A 19660-nucleotide genomic window follows, 5' to 3' on the forward strand; every position below is an offset into this window, starting at 1 on the left:
GGAAGAAACCTGAGGTATCATCTCTCTCTGTGCTACCGCTTTTGTGCATCCACTTCTTCTTTCTCCCTGCAGGTTGACTTTAGTCGTTATAGAGAATGAATGCATGAATTGTGGTCAAAATTCCAATGACAGTCATGGCCTCTTGTAGACAGTATCTACATGTGAAGATTGCCTAGCCTCCTCATTCATAAAGTCAACAGCCAGAGCATAAGGTAGAACAGCCTATGTAGCAATCATATCTAGGGTCAACATGGTAGGGTGAGCTACTCTGCATATCACCAATGAAGTGTTATGTAAGCAAGGGCCTACACAGAAACACTTATAAGAGAACCAAAGTCAAAACAGAGCTCCCCCTGACCAAAGATAAGATACAGGAGACTTCCCATTTCAGAGGGACTTGCTCCCACAAAGAGGAAAATGCTGTCTTGCCACTCTTTCCAAGTGCTTGAAAGTTGTGTCTTACTTTGGATGGTGGAACCCCGGGAGATATCGAGGTAGCTGCTGTTCAAGTCCAGCTTCTATCATTTGCCGTCAGAGTCATGAGTGATTAGGGTGACCATATAATTTAGCTTCCAAATCAGGCCATTTTGAGAGAAGACACTACAAATAATTATACTGAGACAACGGATATAAGCAGGGAATGTCTCAGGCAAAGTAAGACATATGTCATCTTATGAATAATGTACAAAATGGTATTCTCTGCTTTGTCATCCACTTGGAAGAACATGATTTTAGCTCACAGCTTCCAGTACATATGCTCTCAGGTCCAGTTCCCCATGAAAGAATAATTTTTTTCTTTCAATACCAATTCTAACTAACTCAAAGAGACCAGTTACTCATGACCAAGGCAATGGGTTTACATTACAAGAAAACAGATTCTGAGAGCTCAGCAGCCCTAACTCTGTGTTTGTTTGGAGTGGAACAGGAGGAAGAAGGGTTTTATTTTCAGAAAAATGGAGTCTTTGGGAAGTCACTGGTTGAGATTTTATCCTACTTAAACAAGTTTAATGGTATAGAGGAGCCCTAGAATCCAAAGAATTCCCATTAAAATGACTATACAATTTAGTGTGTTTGCCTGTCATGGTTCCATGGATGCTTGCAGAAGTCCATGAGATCCCTGTGTCTGAGACAAGACTTTATTACTTACAGCCGAAGCAGCCACTGACCACCACTTGTAAGCTGCAGCCTGTGACACAAGTTCTAGCTCTGTCACCAACTGCCTGTACTGCCTGTAAAAAGTCATTTGGCTTTTCAAATATTTAGTTACCTCACCTTTATTGTTGTACTATGCAGACTCAGCCCCAAAACAGATTTCAAAACAGTTTACTTAAGTAAAAGTTCTTGAGAAATTGTTGTTTTTCCTGAGCTCATAAGAGTGTAATGAACTACCCCACACTTTAGAAAGTTTACCATGTAACACAATAAATTACAATATAACTTAAGGTTATGAGGAAAGTATAGTAATATGTAATTAAAATTATAAATATAAAACAGGAGACCCCTTTTTTTGGACACTGTTTAAAAGGTACTGGATTCGAGCTTGACCTTCTGTAGAGCTCCCCTACTGTGTTGATTTAGCAGCAAAGCAATGAAGTGTTATGTTATGAATGTAAGTTTGAAACAGGAACTCTCTTGGGTGAATGCCATTGAACCACATCAAATCTTTTATTTTGCTAAAATCCCCCTCTCAGACAACTTTCCAACTGATTATACATATTTGTCCTTTATGCTTCATCAGTTTCTCAACTTGTAGATAAAAATAAAATGTTTTGCTCAGTGGATCTGTTCAATTGTAGTCACTGTAATTATGACTTTATTTTTAAATGATCCATGCTGTATTTTTCTATGCTGTAAAATAAACTGAATTGTGTTTTGGGGAATCTTTTCTCTACTCTTTGCAACAACATAAGGTAATGTGATCCAATAGTTTTGCTCTACTTTTGTATGGACTTTTCACTCTAGCTTCTCTCACTTTCCTCTGGAGTGTTAATTACATGTGAAATCTGATACTAATTGGACCAATGGAGTTATATATAGCCCTAGTTGGTTCAGCATTATTATATTTACTGTGAATTAGTTAATTATGGGACTTCCATAAAAATATACTGATGATGATGTTTTGTTTTGTTTTTTTCATGAGAACACCTTCCTGATCTTTTGAAAGGAATTTGTGTGTGTGTGTGTATGTACATGCGTTCGTCATCTTTCTTTAAAATCTTACTTAGGAATTCCTAAGCCCTGAAGTAATACAGACATTTTAAGTTCCATGACAGGGTTTTAACTGAACAAAATGTAGTAGCTATAACAGAGCTACCCCTTCCACTACAGTCCTGAAAAGAAATAGGAGGTTTCTGGGGCATCCAGGTGGCTCAGCTGGCTAAGTGTCCAACTTTAGCTCAAGTCATGCTATCTCCGTGTGTGAGTTCCAGCCCCACGTTAGGCTCTGTGCTGACAGCTCAGGGCCTGGAGCCTGCTTCATATTCTGTGTCTCCCTCTCTCTCTGCCCTTCCCCTGAGCATGCTCTGTCTCTCTGTGTGTCTCAAAAATAAATAAATGTGAAAATTTTTTTAAGAAAAATAGGAGGTGCCTCTTTCCTCATATGGCATCCATTTTCGGTCCTAAACTGTGATGTTTTTACCCCAGGATCTGTTTATACCTGGCTTGAAATGTAGTAGCAGCTTAGAATTGTGTACACATTGGTTCAGCTAAAGCAGTTGTAGGTGCTATTCTGTGCATTCCTAGAGAGGTAAAATTTCCAACTTTTTACTGAGAATAAACAAACATGCTATGTCACATAGGATCACTACCCTATCATGTCCTGCTGCGAAGTCTAAATGCTTCAGAAACCAAGTAAAATAAATGTGGCCACCCGACCAACCTATACAGAACGTATTTATTTAGCAGCAATAGGCCATTATCTAATGACAAATCCTCAACTTATCAGGTAAAACTGGTGACCACAGCATCCACATACTTAGTCAAAAAATAGAATTCATTTTAAAAATATTTTCAAACATTTAGCTCTATAACCATTCATTCATTCATTCATTCATTCTCAATATGCTTCAGGCCCTAGAAAAGAGTTGCCTGGTAAACGGGGTCTCTGTCCTCACTGACAGACTGACCTTCTAGGGGAGGAGTCTCACTGTCAACTGGCAATAAGATAAATCAATGGATGAAATAAGTACAGAACATGATGAGCACAAGGAGGAAAATAACTAGCTTACACAAAGAGAGAATGAAAATGATTCTGAGACCCAGACAGGGAGAAGAAGCTCCTTTGGGAAGAGATGGATTTCTGCTGGAACAAGGGAAACAAATGAATAATCGGACAAGAGTTTATAGATTCAAGTGTGCTGACCACGGACCAGGAGCTTTGGCAGTACAAGGAGCCAGGAGATTGCATCATACTGGCAAATACACAGAGCCCAGAATGGAGATGAGGTAATAACGGATCGCTGGGGGGCTTGGCCTTCATAGCATAACTGAGAGCAACTGGGAAGGGGGTATGACTGAATGAATTATAATTAACTCTTAATTAAAAGTAAGCATTGCTCTAGTGTTGAAGTCTCAAATATTTTGCTCTGTGGGGTGGCATCCGAAACCAACTAACTAGCTGTTAAAGCACCATTACTCAAATTATGATGACATAAATTTTGTAGCATTATTTCCAGCAAATTATAAACATTTAAAAATGAAATGTGCTAACTTTGCATGACATATTCTTGATATCACCTAATTCCTATACCTCTTGTTAGGCTGAATAATCAATGAAAGTAGAACTGGGTGCTGTTTTCCTACCACTCCTGGAACTTTTACCACTGATAAACACACCGTCATAGGAGAGTTTCAGGATAACAAAGTGTTGTGTGCTAAGTAATCTTTTCCTTACTCTGCACCTATTTGGCTCAGTTGATTATTGCCAATGTTAATGGCTCTTTTAACACATTAAACACATTCACCAGGTAGCTTTGTTCTCTTCCGAGGCCTCAAGTTGTACCTCTAAAAGTGCCAGTTTTCTCCAAAGACCATTTTGTTTTGTTTTGTTTTCTAAATAAAAAATAACTCAATGCACAAGTCCTAAAACCACAGGTCAATTGTGTTGTAGGTAAAGGATATTCAGTACATTCTTTTGTCATATGGTAAAATACTTGCTTTGTACCGAAGCAGAGACATGAAAAAGGTAAGTGAGATCATAAAGAAAAACTATGATGAGAAGGGAACTGAATACCTAGCCCTGACAGTAAAGAATAAGGACACTCCAAATTATCTTAAACATAAACCCTACTATATGATCACTAACATGAACCAGAAAGAACTTCCTGGCTGTCTACAGGTGAACGTGTTGAAACAGAGGGAGAGAGTCACAAGTAACCAATTCATTAGACATTTTCATCCCCTTTAAAAAAAAAAAGAGGGAAAAGAATGAGTTTTGAACTCCTCATTTTCAAGATAAAGAAACTGAAGTCTGCTGGAACCTGTAAAATCTAGCTGTCTGGAGGTTACCTGAGAATAATGGAATTGGAGACACCAACTTCTATGTAACATAGAAGTAGTGGTCTGAGAGGTAGAGATTTATTTAGAGAACCCAATGGCATAGCAAGAAACTCTAGTAAATAATGTAGAAAAGGTAGAGACAGGAGGAAACATGTTGATCTTCAGAGAAATATATTAGGTTCCTTTTAATTTTCTCCTAAAGAACTAAAATCTGTTCACTGACACAGCACCATAGGATGAACCTTGGCAAACTGGGAGCTCAGTCATAAGATGGTGAGTTCTTGATATTCCTTCTAAAGGAGATATATCCCAAAGGCATAATGACTTGGTCACCAAAAACAGGAGTTCTGCTATAAGAATTACTGTGTCACTTCATATGAAAAGGAATTCAAATATTAATTTTTCCAAAAATCCAACAGCCACTGACCTTGCACTGAGAGACTTCCATAATGACAATGAGATGTGAAAGCAAGAAAACTCTCTGAACTTTGGGTAGAATAGATTTTACTGGCCTCAATGACAAGCTTGTTGTACTTGGCACAGGACATGAGTGACAGGAGCTATTACAAGTTCAGGCAGCACAGATGAGAAATGTGATAAGTAGTAAATGTCTAGTTCTAGAGAATACTGACTTTCTGTTCCATGAAGGAGCAAAATATTGTGAATTACTATTTTGGCTAAGGTCCAGTGCATCAAAAGGATCTAAAAGTTCACCATTTCACTATGCAAGAGTAATGAGAAAGAAGTACTTTCCATGTTATAGTTTATGCATCAAAAATCCAATCCAATTAAGGATATCATTAAAAGAAATAAGGTTCCCAGGGTGGTGGGTACTAAAAAGTCTAGACTAAACCATAGCAGTCACAAAGTTGTCTTCAGCTACAATGTTTGGGCCATCCATAGTTAAAGAGGTTAAAAATACGTAGGTGAGAGCAGAATGAATGTGGTGCCACCAGCCTCCTGCTACATGTCCACATCACAAGTAATTTAACAGATTAATTAAATCACAAGTGATTTAACAGATTAATTCCCCTTCCATGGACCTCTGAGTTACAGTAATACAAAACAGTAAGTTCCTGAAGACACTACCCTGTCACATTCCAAGCCAAGTAAAAAAGTAAAGCAGTTTTCTTTAGCTATAGCAGCACTATCCAGTAGGTAGCCTCTAGCCACGCATAGCTTTTCCACTTGAAATATGGCTAGTGATGTGTTGTTAGTGTAAAATATATACTAAATCTGGAAGACTTAATATCAAGATATGTAAAACATTTCATTAATATTTCTTCATATTTGCAACATGTTAAAATGAGAATCTGTCAGAAATAGTGGGTTAAATAAAATATATTACTAAAATAATTTTACCTATTACTTTTTAGTTTTTTTATGTAGCTACTAGAAATTTTAAATTATATATGTGGCTCACAATATATTTCTATTGGTCAGTGCAGAGATACACCTTTCATATGCTACTGGTAAGAAAACAACGGGGTGCCTGGGTGGCTCAGTTGGTTAAGTGACCAACTTCAGCTCGGGTCATAATCTCGCAGTTTGTGAGTTCGAGCCCCGTGTTGGGCTCTGTGCTGACAGCTCAGAGCCTGGAGCCTACTTCAGATTCTGTGTTTCCCCCTCTCTCTACCTCTCCCCTGCTCACGCTCTCTGTCTCTCTGTCTCTCAATAATAAATAAACATTAAAAAATTAAAAAAAAAAAGACAACAAAACAGGGGCACCTGGGTGGCTCAGTAGGTTAAGTGCCCAACTTCGGTTCGTGAGTTCGAGCCCTGTGTCGGGCTCTGTGTTGACAACTCAGAGCCTGGAGCCTGCTTCAGATTCTGTGTCTCCCTCTCTCTCTGCCCCTCCTCTGCCCGTTCTCTCTCGCTCTCTCTCTCTCTCTCTCTCAAATAAATAAACATTTAAAACACTTTTTTTTTAAAAGAAAAGAAAACAGGGGCGCCTGGGTGGTGCAGTCGGTTAAGCGTCCGACTTCAGCCAGGTCAAGATCTCACGGTCTGTGAGTTCGAGCCCCGCGTCAGGCTCTGGGCTGATGGCTCAGAGCCTGGAGCCTGTTTCCGATTCTGTGTCTCCCTCTCTCTCTGCCCCTCCCGCGTTCATGCTCTGTCTCTCTCTGTCCCAAAAATAAATAAACGTTGAAAAAAATTTAAATAAATAAATAAATAAATAAATAAAAGAAAAGAAAACAAACAGTAATGGAGACATGAGTTTCCTCTTCCAAAAAGTCTTGGCTGGATACTGAGCTCGGCCACACAGTCTTTGTATCCCTAAGAAGCAGAGACACAGAAAGCTATACTTTTCTAGGTGACTGAGAAACTAGCAAATCTGTGACTCTACAAAAATTAAATAAAAGAACTATGAAATAAACTATCCATGTTGGAAATCACTAGAGCTTTTAAAAGAACAAGAGAAAAGGGGCTTAAAGAATCATGGGAATCGACCTCATTCAGATGAATGTATTAAAGATAATCAATATGAGGATTTTGTGAATTCAGAGGTAGAAACTAAAGTGAGACACACTCCACAATGCATTTGTAATCTTGCTGTAGGCATTGATAAACCAATCCCAACAGTGAGGTTCTGCTGTAACAAAGTGGAGATTAGTTTGGTCTACATCTATTGCAATGCCCTTCTTGTATTCTTTCCTGTACTACAGAGCTAGAAAGGTAAAGAGTACATGTCCCAGACTCTGTAACAGCGTAGGTTCCAGATGGGAGTTCTGGCTCTATCAATCAGATACACAAATATGAGACTTGAATTTGGAACTGAGTATGCAGGGAAAGAGTGGAGCAGAGCAGTCATGTTGCGAGCTTGGTTCTCAAGCTGAGAGCTGGAGGAGCAGAGCTTCAGTTGGACAGGCAACTTTCCCATGGTGGCCGAGGCAGCAACTTGGCAGCCCAGTTTTGACATGAAGATTTGGGAGTTGTTCCTAGAAGCTCAGTCTAATATCTGTCTCTTCAACTATAAAACATATACAAAAAGGGTACTTATAAGCTTGTTGGAATGAACTGATCCATAAAAAGGATTAGCACAGTGATTGGTACCTAAAAAGCAATTAATAACTGTTAACTATTATTAGAATTTTAATATTAGTTATCAGAATTTGAATTCAGGGTTGATCATGGGGGAATTCTGCATAGCAAGTCAGATTTTGGCCAGAAGTAAAAGTGATGAAGTTTTCCACTCATGACAGACCAAGAAAATCCCTTTATCTGGAGTCACGTATTGAAGAAAAGTTAGAGAAACATCTTCCATCAATTCTTAAAAGATGATAACTCTCTCATGTAGGTAAGTGTAAGAAAGCTAGACTAGAGGAACTTGCCACATAACATTATATTCCAGGGAGCTAAGTACCTGGGACTGTTCAGGAAGATGTATGAATCTGCAGAGTCCATAAATAGAAATACCTCATTCAAAAGAATGATGCAGAAAGCAAAATAAACAAAAAATTCTTTGCTGCTTAGTTCTTAAACTAATGGAGGATGTTAAATAACGGTTGAACTAATTTTCTAAGACTTCATTGCTGGCTTCATTTCTAGAGGGTGTCATTAGTTAATCCTTTAAATGGCTATTGAACAGGGTGCCTAGGTGGCTCAGTGGGTTAAGTACCCAACTGTTAATTCTGGCTTAGGTCATGATTTCACGGTTCTGTGGGACTGAGCCCCGTGTCCCACTCTGCACTAACAGTGCCAAGCCACCTTGGGATTCTCTCTCTCCCACTCCCGCACATGTGCGCTCTCTCTCAAAATAAATAAGCGTTAAATATAAGTAAATAAATAAAGAAACAAATAAATAGCTATTGAGCCTTCCATGTGCCAGGCACTGGCACTAGGCTAGGCAATGGGGATAAAATGTCAGGAAACAAATCAGTGGCCCATAGTTGCAGTGTGAGGGTTGATAGGAGCTGAAATGAGAAAGGAATCGAGTTTCACTGGAACGTAATCTGTTTTAGGAGACACTTCCCAGGATGAGGGGGAGTCAGTAACATGATATTCCCCATAAATTTTTATTCCTTCACTTTGCACTTGACATCAACCTTCTTCCACATTACCCTTTGCCCAAGAGAGGACCAACAACCAATCTAGAAGAAATGCTATGACTGTATGGCAAAAGCTGAGGGAGCAACTTTAATTGTTTTAAACCATCTCAAATTTGCAAAAATGTTACAAATATCACACAAAAAAAATTTATTCCTGAATCATATGAGAATAAGTCACTGACATGATGTGCCATCATACTCCAAGAAGTTAATGTCCATTTCCTACAAACAAGGACATTCTGTTTCACAACCACTACGGAGCCATCAATATTAAGAAATTAGCACTGATACATTACCACCAGCTAATCCTCAGACCCCACTTGAATGCCACCAGTTGTTCTAGTAATATCCTGTACCAGGATCCACTTCAGAAGTATGTCACTCCTTAGTTGTCACATCGTTTTAGTCTCCTTCCACCTGGAACATTTCCTTGACTTTAAGAACCAGGTACTTTCAGTTATTTTGTAGTAATTTTGATTACTCTGATATTTTATTGTGAATAGACTAAAAATATCACAAATGTGGGGTTGTTTTCTTCCCCTTGCATCCTATCAAGTGGTAAACAATCTCTATTTTTACCATTACTACTAATGTTCACTTTGATCACTTGATTAAGGTGCTCTCTGTCAAATTTCTCTACCACAACCTTAGTTTCTATCTCCCTGTAATACGTAGCCTGTGGAGAGTCACTTTTAAAATACATGAATATCCCTTCTCTCATAAATTTTTTAAAGTATCCACTTATTTATTTATGTCAGTATGAATTCATGGTTCCTGATTCTATCTGTTATTCTCATTACTCACTTGGATGTTCAAACTGTCTCAGGTTTGGTCAGTGGGAGTTCCTGCCAACTGGCTCTGCGTCTAGTTGATATTGTTCATTCCTTGAGCATTTTTTTAAATTTTTTTTTTTTACTTTCTGGCACAAAAAGATGTTCTAGGTTTATATTGTACTTTCCATGCTCAGCCTGAAGTCAGCCATTTCTCCAAGAAGCCTTGGATGTCTTATGGTTGAAAGTAAGAGCATCGTCAGCTGTCAGCCACTTCAGAGAGTACCATTACTGCAGAAGCCCCCTTGCCCAAGGTCACACCCCTGGGCAGCCCAACTGAGGCAGGTGTCAAAGTCTGTATTAGAGTGTACCTCCTAGAAAACCCAAACTGCAGCTGAAGCCAAGTGTAGTCACTAGTTGTATTCATTGATATTGGGGTGTTACTGCTCCCAGACCCTCAGTGGGCAGAGGATTTCGTGTCTGTGTGCACAAGTATATTTACAAGTATATTCTTCTATATATCTGTGGTAACTTAAATATAGCCTCCCAAATGTTATCCACATCCTAATCCTGGAACCTTGAGTGCTACCTTATTCTGTTAAAAAAATAAAAATAAAAACAAAAAAAAAAGAGGAGAGCCTTTATCAAGTTAAAAATTGTGAGATGGGGACCGTATCCTGGATTAACAAGGTGGACTCAGTGTAATCACAATAGTACTTACACAAGAAAGACAGAGGCATCAGAAAGAGAGAAGGAGACACAATGCTAGAAGCAGAGGCCAAGATGATACAGAGCCACAAGCCAAGGAATAATGGCAGCTTTTAGAAGCTGGAAAAATAAAGAAAGTAGATTCTCCCCTATAGCTTCCAGGAGGACTGGGGCCCTGCCCACACCTTGAGTTCAGCCCAGTGTAACTGATTTTGGACTTGTGGCCTCTAGAACCTTTGAGAAAATAAATTTCTGTTGTTTTAACCCACCAAGTTTTGGGTGATTTGCTACAGCAGCCTTAGGAAACTAATCCAATTTCTATCATGACACAGAAGCCTTCCTCACACATTTCAGACTCTGATGCCACTCTCCTCACTCTGGTGACTTCCAAAATCATCTAGTAAAAAGCCCCTTGAGAGAATGACCTTCTCATCTTGCCCAGACTCAGAGAACTCATGCCAGGCCACACCCTATATAAATGGTCTCCTTACCCACTGAGGCTCCCATTCATAGCATCTCACACCAGGCTGCCTTTCTCTATACCTGTTCTCTTTCCCTTCTTGCACCCCCACAACCATTCCAATCCACTTCTCCCTGGATACACCTTTCCCCCACATTTGCAACCAATAACCACTTTCTCTCTTCTCATCATACAAGGCCTGACATTTGTTTTCTGAGAAAGTGAACCAGTCCCCAGATTTGAGCATATCAGGCACCTGGGGGATTAAGGAGAAGTCTTCATATTGAAGATGGGTGTCTCTTCCTCTGCTTTTCTCCAAAAAGGCTGACAGTCAGGCTTGCACTCAACCAGGGAAGAGATAAGAGGAATCTTCTATGGAGAAAGTGAATAGCCTCAAAGAAGAGATCTACACTGGGGTGCCTGGGTGGCTCAGTCCGTTGAGCGACCAACTTCAGCTCAGGTCATGATCTCATGGTTTGTGAGTTTGAGCCCTGGGTCAGGCTCTGTGCTGACAGCTCAGAGCCTGGAGCCTGCTTCAGTTTCTGTGTCTCCCTCTCTCTCTCTGCTCCTCCCCCACTCATGCTCTGTCTCTCTCTGTCTCATAAATAAATAAACATTAAAAAAAATTTTTTAAAGAAGAGATCTACGCATACTGATATTTGGAGGCAGTCTCCCAACAAAAAGGCTATTTCACTGCTTATAAGCCAGTAAGTACTACCCAGGCACACTAGCCCTGATTGGAGTCTTCATCAGTAAAACTTGATGGAATGGAAGCAAAATATCACCAAATTATTCAGGAAAATTCCAGAATGAAAGATTTTGTTAAAAAGCAAGAAGACAATGGGGTGTCTGGGTGGCTCGGTTGGTTAAGGCTCCAACTTTGGCTCAGGTCATGATCTCCTGATTCATGAGTTTGAGCCCCATAGCGGGCTCTGTGCTGATAGCTCAGAGCCTGGAGCCTGCTTCAAATTTTGTGTCTCCTCTTTCTCTGTCCCTCCCCCACTCATGCTCTCTCTCTCTCTCAAAAAATAAACACTAAAAAAGTTTTTAAAAAACACACTAAAAAAAGAAGACAAAAGAACCCAGAAAAAAAATAGACAATTTAGGGAACAGCAAAACAAATTTTAAAATATACATTATATTCTCAGAAAGATAAAAGAAAAATGGGATTCTGTAACAGACAACAAGAAAGAGCTCTTAGGGATTAAAATAAAACTGATTAAATTTTAAAATTCAAGGAAAAATAGTAACTATACAAAATTAACGATGTGTTAATTAACCTGATTATAATCATTTCACAAAGTATACATATATCAAATCAACATGTTGCATACTTTATTTTTTTTAACATTTATTTATTTTTGAGACAGAGAGAGACAGAGCATGAATGGGGGAGGGGCAGAGAGAGAGGGAGACACGGAACTGGAAGCAGGCTCCAGGCTCTGAGCCATCAGCCCAGAGCCCGATGTGGGGCTCGAACTCACGGACCATGAGATCGTGACCTGAGCTGAAGTCGGACGCTTAATCGACTGAGCCACCCAGGCGCCCCTACATGTTGCATACTTTAAATTTATGTAGTTTTATTTGTCAATTATACCTCAAAGTTGGAGGGAAAATAAAGAAAAAAAATTATTTTTGTTTCTTTTGTTAACGTTTATTTATTTATTTTGAGAGAGGGAGAGAGGCAAAGAGAGGGAGGGAGAGAATCCAAAGCAGGCTACACATTGTGAGTGCAAAGCCCGACGTGGGGCTTGAACTCACAAACCATGAGATCATGACCTGAGCCAAAATCCAGAATCAGACACTTAACTGTCTGAGCCACCCAGGTGCCCCAAGAAAAAAATTTTATATAAATAGATATTCAGTAGAGGAGTTCAAAGTTAAAATTGAGGCTTCTTTCCACAAAGTAGAACAAAAATAATAATAATAATAATAAAGGAAATATAAAATTAGAGAGAAAATATGAGGAAAAAGAGAATCAGTCTAGACTATATAGTTTTGAGCTAATAGGAATTACAGAAATAAAAATAGGACAAATTATCAAAAGTACAATACAAAGTTTATCATAAATGAATAGCATAGATCTCAAGGTTGACTCTCAGTAGGTAAAAGCAGAGCAAAAGAAAACAACAACAACAACAAAATCCCAACTCACATCAAGCAAGACTCGTCATGGTAAAATTTTGAAACACCAGGGATAAAAAGAAGACTAAAATCTTCCAGAGAAAAAAAACTAGGTTGCATACAAAGGAATAGGAATTAAAATAGAATCAAACTTCTCTATAATCTAGAATTCTATATCCAGTCATGTTATTAATTAAAGGTGAGGGTGGAATAACAATATTTTCAGATTGGAATGGCTCAGAAATCTGCTTCCGGTGAACCCTTTTGTATTAGTCAGGAGAGGCCAGATTGCCAGCCATGCCAAAAATCTCGACTGCTTAATAAACCAAAGGTTTCTCTCCTGGCATACTTGGAATTTGTGTGAGTACAAGAAATTTCCCAGGTCGACCATCTTCCATGGCAATTTATCAACCAGTCTTATTTTTGGTTTTATGACTTTCTCTATACAAGGACTGGTATCTCCCTCCATGGAGAAAGATAGTGTTTTTGTCCAAACTGGCACTTATCATTCCTACTCCTAGCCCATTGCCCAGAACTAGTTAATGACCTACACGGCTACAAAGAGGCAGTGGAGCGTCACCCTCCTATCTATCCAGGAAGGAAAGAAAGATTATGGAGAGGTACTAGACATGTCTACCATATTTATTTTAGGAAGCCACTGTGAGATGTGCTCAAGCAAAACAAAGGAGTATCCAAGAAAAGAGAAAACATGAGATCCAGAAAATAGGGATTCCACATCATCAGGCCTGGAAAGCATTCAGTCCAGACTAAAGCAGGAAGACTCAGGGCTCTGGAAAAGAGGTCATGAAGGGAGAAAAACAAAATGGAATTAATAGCCTATGTGTGAAGATTTGGGAAAAAAAAAATACCATTGTCAGCAATGAAAAATATTCAATCAAGTTCTTAGAAAACAATGTAAATAAAAACATGTAGGAGGGTTCCTGGCTGGCTAAGTCAGTAGAGTATGAGACTCTTGATCTCAGAGTCAGTTAAGTATATGACTCTTAACTTCAGCTCAGGTTGTGGCTTCATGGTTGTGAGACAGAGCCCTGTTTCAGGCTCCACCCTGAGCATGGAGCCTGCTTGGGACTCTCTCTCTCTCCTTCTCTCTCTGCCCCTCCCCCACTCATGCTCATGCCCTCTCTCTCCCTCCCTTTCTGTCTCTCTCAAAATAAAGAAATAAACATCAGAAAAAGAATAAAAAGAACGTGATAATTGGAGGAAATAAAAGTTATATAAGACAAATTATATAAGAAAGAAAATTTAATTATATTCACTACCTGGCTTAGCAGTAACATAATTTATCTGGTCATGATAATGTAAATATTGACTATTACTAGATACAAAAAAATATTACATAACTTTGTTGGAGTAAGAATGAAAAAAAAAAGGGGTGCAAGAGAGTTACATACTCATCAGCTCATACCAAGACATCAGTATTTCATGTCTGAAGGTAGTAAATCAAGCAATAAACACAGTATGTGTGTTATTCAACCACTCACATTGACTCTTACACTTTTTCTGAAGATGCTGTCTGCCTCCTGGACTGAGCCACCACTCCCATCTCCACCACTTTAGCCAAGGTCCCCAAATGGCCACAGTTAAGGTAAAATCCAGTGTCTAATGGCCCATAAACTGCACTTGCTGAGGGCCTGCCCATGCCAAGTCACTCCTCCACTCCCGAACTTCAATGGACCCTTGTACCACAGGTCGTAGAATAAGGCTTCTGGAGGGGCCACCAAGGGGCCAAACGGCATGACACTCCCCATGGAGTAAACTCTGACGAAAGAGACAAAGGAGACAAGAGAAAGCCATGCAGATAAATCTCCCTTCCTTTTCCTATCCGGACAATATTGAGGGTGGGGTGACTCATCACAGCCCATGTGGAGAAGTCATATGCTGAGGTGACACGCTTGCTGAGTAGCCACCATGTAACGCATTACATGGCAATCTTTGTAACTTTGCTTGCTTCCCTTCTCTGTTGCTTCACCTTCACCTCTCTGGGCTTGTACTCCCCAAATAAAGTGTCAAGATATTAATTCCTGAGTTAACCTGTTTTTAGGAAATCTAGGTTAAGATGGCATATTATTTTAGTTTATTATTGTTGTTTATTTATTTATGTATTTATTTCAAAGTTCATTTATTTATTTTGAGAGAGAGAGAGATAGCAAGAGTGGGGAAGGGGGAGAGAGAGAGGGGGAGGCAGACAATCCCAAGTAGGCTCTGTGCTGCCAGTACAGAGCCTGACATGGAGCTCAAACTCACAATACTGGGAAGTTGTGACCTGAGCCAAAACCAGGAGTTGGATGCTTAACAGACTGAGCCACCCAGGTGCCCCAAGACAGCATATTATCTTTATTTTATTTCATTTTATTTTTTTTAGCATATTACCTTTTTTTTAAAATTTTTTTAACGTTTATTTATTTTTGAGACAGAGAGAGACAGAGCATGAATGGGGGAGGGTCACAGAGAGAGGGAGACACAGAATCTGAAACGGGCTTCAGGCTCTGAATGGTCAGCACAGAGCCCGATGTGGGGCCTGAACTCACGGACCGCAAGATCATGACCTGAGCCAAAGTCGGACGCTTAACCGGCTGAGTCACCCAGGCGCCCCAGCATATTATCTTTAAATGCAGCGATAAATACTTGAAGAAATGGTTTCCTCTGGGAAGTGAGACTACAGGTTAGGGAAGGTAAGACAGAAGATTATTTATAAGCCTTCTGATACTACTTATTTTTGAAACTATGTGTTTTATTTTCATTAAGAAAAATTAATGTTAAAAGAAAATATGTGATGACTACCATTATATGGATTTGAAATTGCTCACGTACCTTTCATAAGTTTTCCTCATAAATCAGAGAAACAAGCTAAAAATTATTTTAGTATTATAATAACGTCGTGACTTAAGCCTCTGCATTCATACACATTTTATAGATTTGTTTAAAAAATCCTTTTATGAAGAGTGAAGAAAGATGTCACCTTAAGATCAATACCTCCTTGTATCCTGCTTAAAGTGCTATATTCTTGAAATGACAGCAAGTGCTTTATGGCAGAATAGCAATAAGTCAATCTATAGACTCATCTTAATAAATTATAGAGGAAAGAGAAGCAGCTAAAAAAAGAAACCGTTTTATTTTTACATTGACTGTCTTTTGAAAAATGGAACTGAGGGTGGAATTAATGATTTAATTAAACCGCTTAATGTTTTATTAAAGTCAATATGGCCTAGCGTTCCTGTGCAACCATCAGCTTATCAATAAAACCTTTTATTTGTTTTTGCCATAGAATTCTTATTTTTCATTAGAGGTGCCTGTGTTACAGAGCCTCTAATTGTTTTCAGGAAACCATATATACGCTTATATTCTAAATTCTACTGAAAAAAAAAATCAGGTCAGGTTCTGAATGCCTGGTTTATTCAGCTTGGTTCTACTCACTATGAGAAGCTCGATTTCTGCTCTATTCAGCAGAATATCTGTTCAGCTTTTACAGCAAAGGAGGGACTCAAGGTCACCAGTGCAAAACCCTCTTGAGATTGATGTCTTCAGCAGGAAGCACTGAAGGACCAAAGATAGTTTTCTCACTAGAACCTGTTAGTTTCTCCCCTTTCTTTGCAGTGTCTTTTCTCATCCCAAACTCCCCCATTCCATATCCAGCATAAATTACCAAAGGTAAAAGCCAGTTAAAGGAAGAAGTGGACAGGAGAGGCCTCCAAGATAATTTACAAACATGAACCTGTCTATTTTCATCTGAAGCATTGAGACTAGATGGGAACAGTCCTGGCAGAGAAAGGAAGAGCGTGGAGATACAAATCCAAAGAATAAAAGTGTGATCCAAGGTGTGTGTGCTCCCTGCTGTCCCTGGATGTGAGTTCACTTACACAGCCTTCACTTAGAACATCTATGACAATGGGAGACTACAGACCAGTAGTAATCAGTTACAGAGGCATGTCTTCATGACCACACTAGTCCTACTATTAGTTCTGCTTGGGTCTATGTATTGCTACAGGGAAACTTTCCAAACAAAAATTGCCTTTTAACCAGAGAGGAGGATCTGTCCTTGCAATGCTGAAGTCTATGCTCACAGGTCAAAGCGTCTGTGGGCAGGTCATGTTCTCACACTCTCTTCAAAGAAGTATCTTCTCTAGAGCTTCATTGCACAGAAAACAAAGACACACAGAAGAACGTTTTAATCAAATTATGACACACATACTTCAGGTCGACCTGATGCTACAGACTCATTTTCTCCACATTTCAGCCTAATGGATTTTATGACACTTATTGAAAATTTTTTAATTCACAGGTTTCACATGATTTGGCTTACAAGAGACTGACCGACTGGCTTGACTGGTTTTTAATGTAATTAACTTGCTTCATAATGTAGACATGCTTTTGACTGTCCCAGGTTACTCTCTTTGCTTATATTCCCCCCCCCCCTTTTTTCTTCTATACCATTTGTCCCTTATGTGTTTTTTTTTCTCACTTTTAATCCTCTGTCCTAAGTGTTTCCATCTCTTTATTTTTACCTTGATCGTGGAATATGGAATATGAATTGGATTCCTTTTTCTCATTCTTTTCTTCACCTTTTTGTTTCTAAGAAGTATGTGGTAAGGAAACAGGAAATTAAAGTTAACAATGGTGTTTTAAAAATAATGAACAATTATAGAGATACATAGATACAGATATAGATATATACCTATATATCTTCAGTAAATGATCTTTTGTCCCTAAAACACAGAACAACAACAACAACAACACATATATTCCTACTATCAACTCCCAGAATTAATAACTTTCAATATTGAATTAATTGCTCCAATATTTTTCCAGTATGGATAATTTAAGATAAAACTGCACAAGCAATTTGTGCTTGTATTCTTTTAAGGAAAGAAGGGAGAGAGGCAGGGAAGGGAGGAACTAAAGTTCCCTTTCACAACCATCAACCTCATTTTTCATTTCTCTTTATTCTCTGCCCCACAGGCAACTCCCCCACACCAGGCAACCAGTAGCAAAATATACATAATGTTTTAAAATTGTCATACTCATCCAGAAATAACACACTATACATATCCTTCTGCCACTTGCTTTTTAACTCAACATTAAATTTTTGAGCTAGATCCCTGATGATTTATATAGATCTAGGGCACTGTCATTCATATCTTTGTCAAAAGTCCCCTCACTACTTGCTAAGCACTATTTGCTAAGTATATAGGGACAAGCTTATCTCCTTTATCCACATGAAATCCCCTCTTAACTATATTCACATCACTGAAACATGGAGGTTACTTTGGCAAATTCACAGTAGGACAACTTTACAATAAAGTCCAGATTTAAAACAAAAATGAAAAGCTTTCCTTTGGAAAGTTTAAATAATTTTATACTTGAAAAAAAAAAAAAAAACATTTCACCAGCTGGCTAAATTAAGGCACTACAAAAGTTCAGTCCAAGAATACTCCTTGGCTTTGAATCTGTTGCCTTTTCTTGTAGTTGGAAATCGGATACATTTTTTCCCAAAAGCTCTTGCCAATGTATACTTTCTTCTAAAAGAGTTAAATAAATGTCAATAGGCAAGCCAGCTCCCTTAATAATATTTCCTTCACTCAGATGATCTATTTTGGTTGAAGTTTGGCATACAGAGATGCTCTCATTCTTCCTGACACATTTCCAGAATATATGTAAATAAGGCTCATATCCTTCTAAAGCCTTTTGCTCCAACGATGTTCAATATAAAACATTTCTTTTCCCCACTGCCCTGAAGCCTCACTGTCTCTTTATTTTGATATTCTGAGAAAAAGGAAGATGTTTTTTAAAATTTCCTCCTTTTCATCCCATGGCCTTGTCCTACTAGTGATTGCTTTAGGAATTACTTCAGAAAGTATTTATCTAGTTTTACATTTATTCTGCTTCTTTAATCTCTCTCCTGGACCTCACTGGTCCTTGACCTTTAGAATTTTAATGAAAGCTCTCAGGAAAGGCACACATGTGCACAATGACTACAACATTATACGTAGGTGTATCAGAAGGATGGTGGATCTCTCGATATCCACCCGGACCCCAGGTTCAGGTCCCTGAATTACACCCAGCCTGTGCCAATCAATACTCCCCCTCTGCTCCTGTTTTTGACCCCTCAACTAGAACACCAGCACGCCCCCCCTTCTCTGTTGCTTCCCACCTTCCCAAACACTTGCATCTCAGGCACAAAGCAAGATAATTCTGCCTCAAATTTTCAAGTTGTGGGGTGGTATCATTTTAGGAACCATAAAACCTGTCCTGTACCGCCTAATGGGGATAATGCTGCCTAATCTGTTGATATGACAAAAATTATCATTTGCTAATGAAAAAAGAAGCAAAGTGAATGAAACCGAGCAAATCCACCCAATATTGAAAAGCATGCCGTTTCTGTACAGTTAAACAACTTGGTTGATCTATTCTCTCCCCTGCAAATGTTTCCTGCCCTTTTGCTATCCATTCTTTACTCCAAAATACTTCTCTCTATCCTTTCCACAACATGAACTTGAGAGACCTGAAGGTTAAGGCCTGCAGGTGTTAAAAGAATTGCTGGTCATGCAAGCTGCCAAAAAGCAACTCACTCCAGATATTCTGGAGAATTCAGTGCTGAAAACAAGGAAACATGACCTTTCTGTTTTAGGATACCTTTTGTTTTATGTCTTTTTTCCCAGTCCTACCAGGAATTCAATGGGGAAAGCAGGTGACAACTAAGGTAATACCTGTGTAGACTCACCTTAAGCCTTTCAATGACTCATCTTTGTTTGTATCATATGTATTAGAAGAATAAAAAATACAGTGATTTCTTAATTGTTTCTATGCATCTTATTTTCCTGAAAAATTAGTATTTAAGATGACTTCCCTTCAACATGCTTCCAAAGGAAATTCCTCAGTCACCAGTTGACTCATTGAGAGAATACAAACTTATTTTAACATCAGCCTAAGTAAAACACACTACAGAAGATAGTTATGTTGCCTAAAATCACAGAATGTGTTCTTGAGTCAAAGGTATGTCATTTAGGACTTAGAAATTTATTCTGGATGATCTG

Source organism: Herpailurus yagouaroundi, unplaced genomic scaffold (genome assembly GCF_014898765.1).
Source record: "Herpailurus yagouaroundi ecotype Mexico unplaced genomic scaffold, PumYag 29, whole genome shotgun sequence".
In the NCBI taxonomy this organism is placed as follows: Eukaryota; Metazoa; Chordata; class Mammalia; order Carnivora; family Felidae; genus Herpailurus; species Herpailurus yagouaroundi.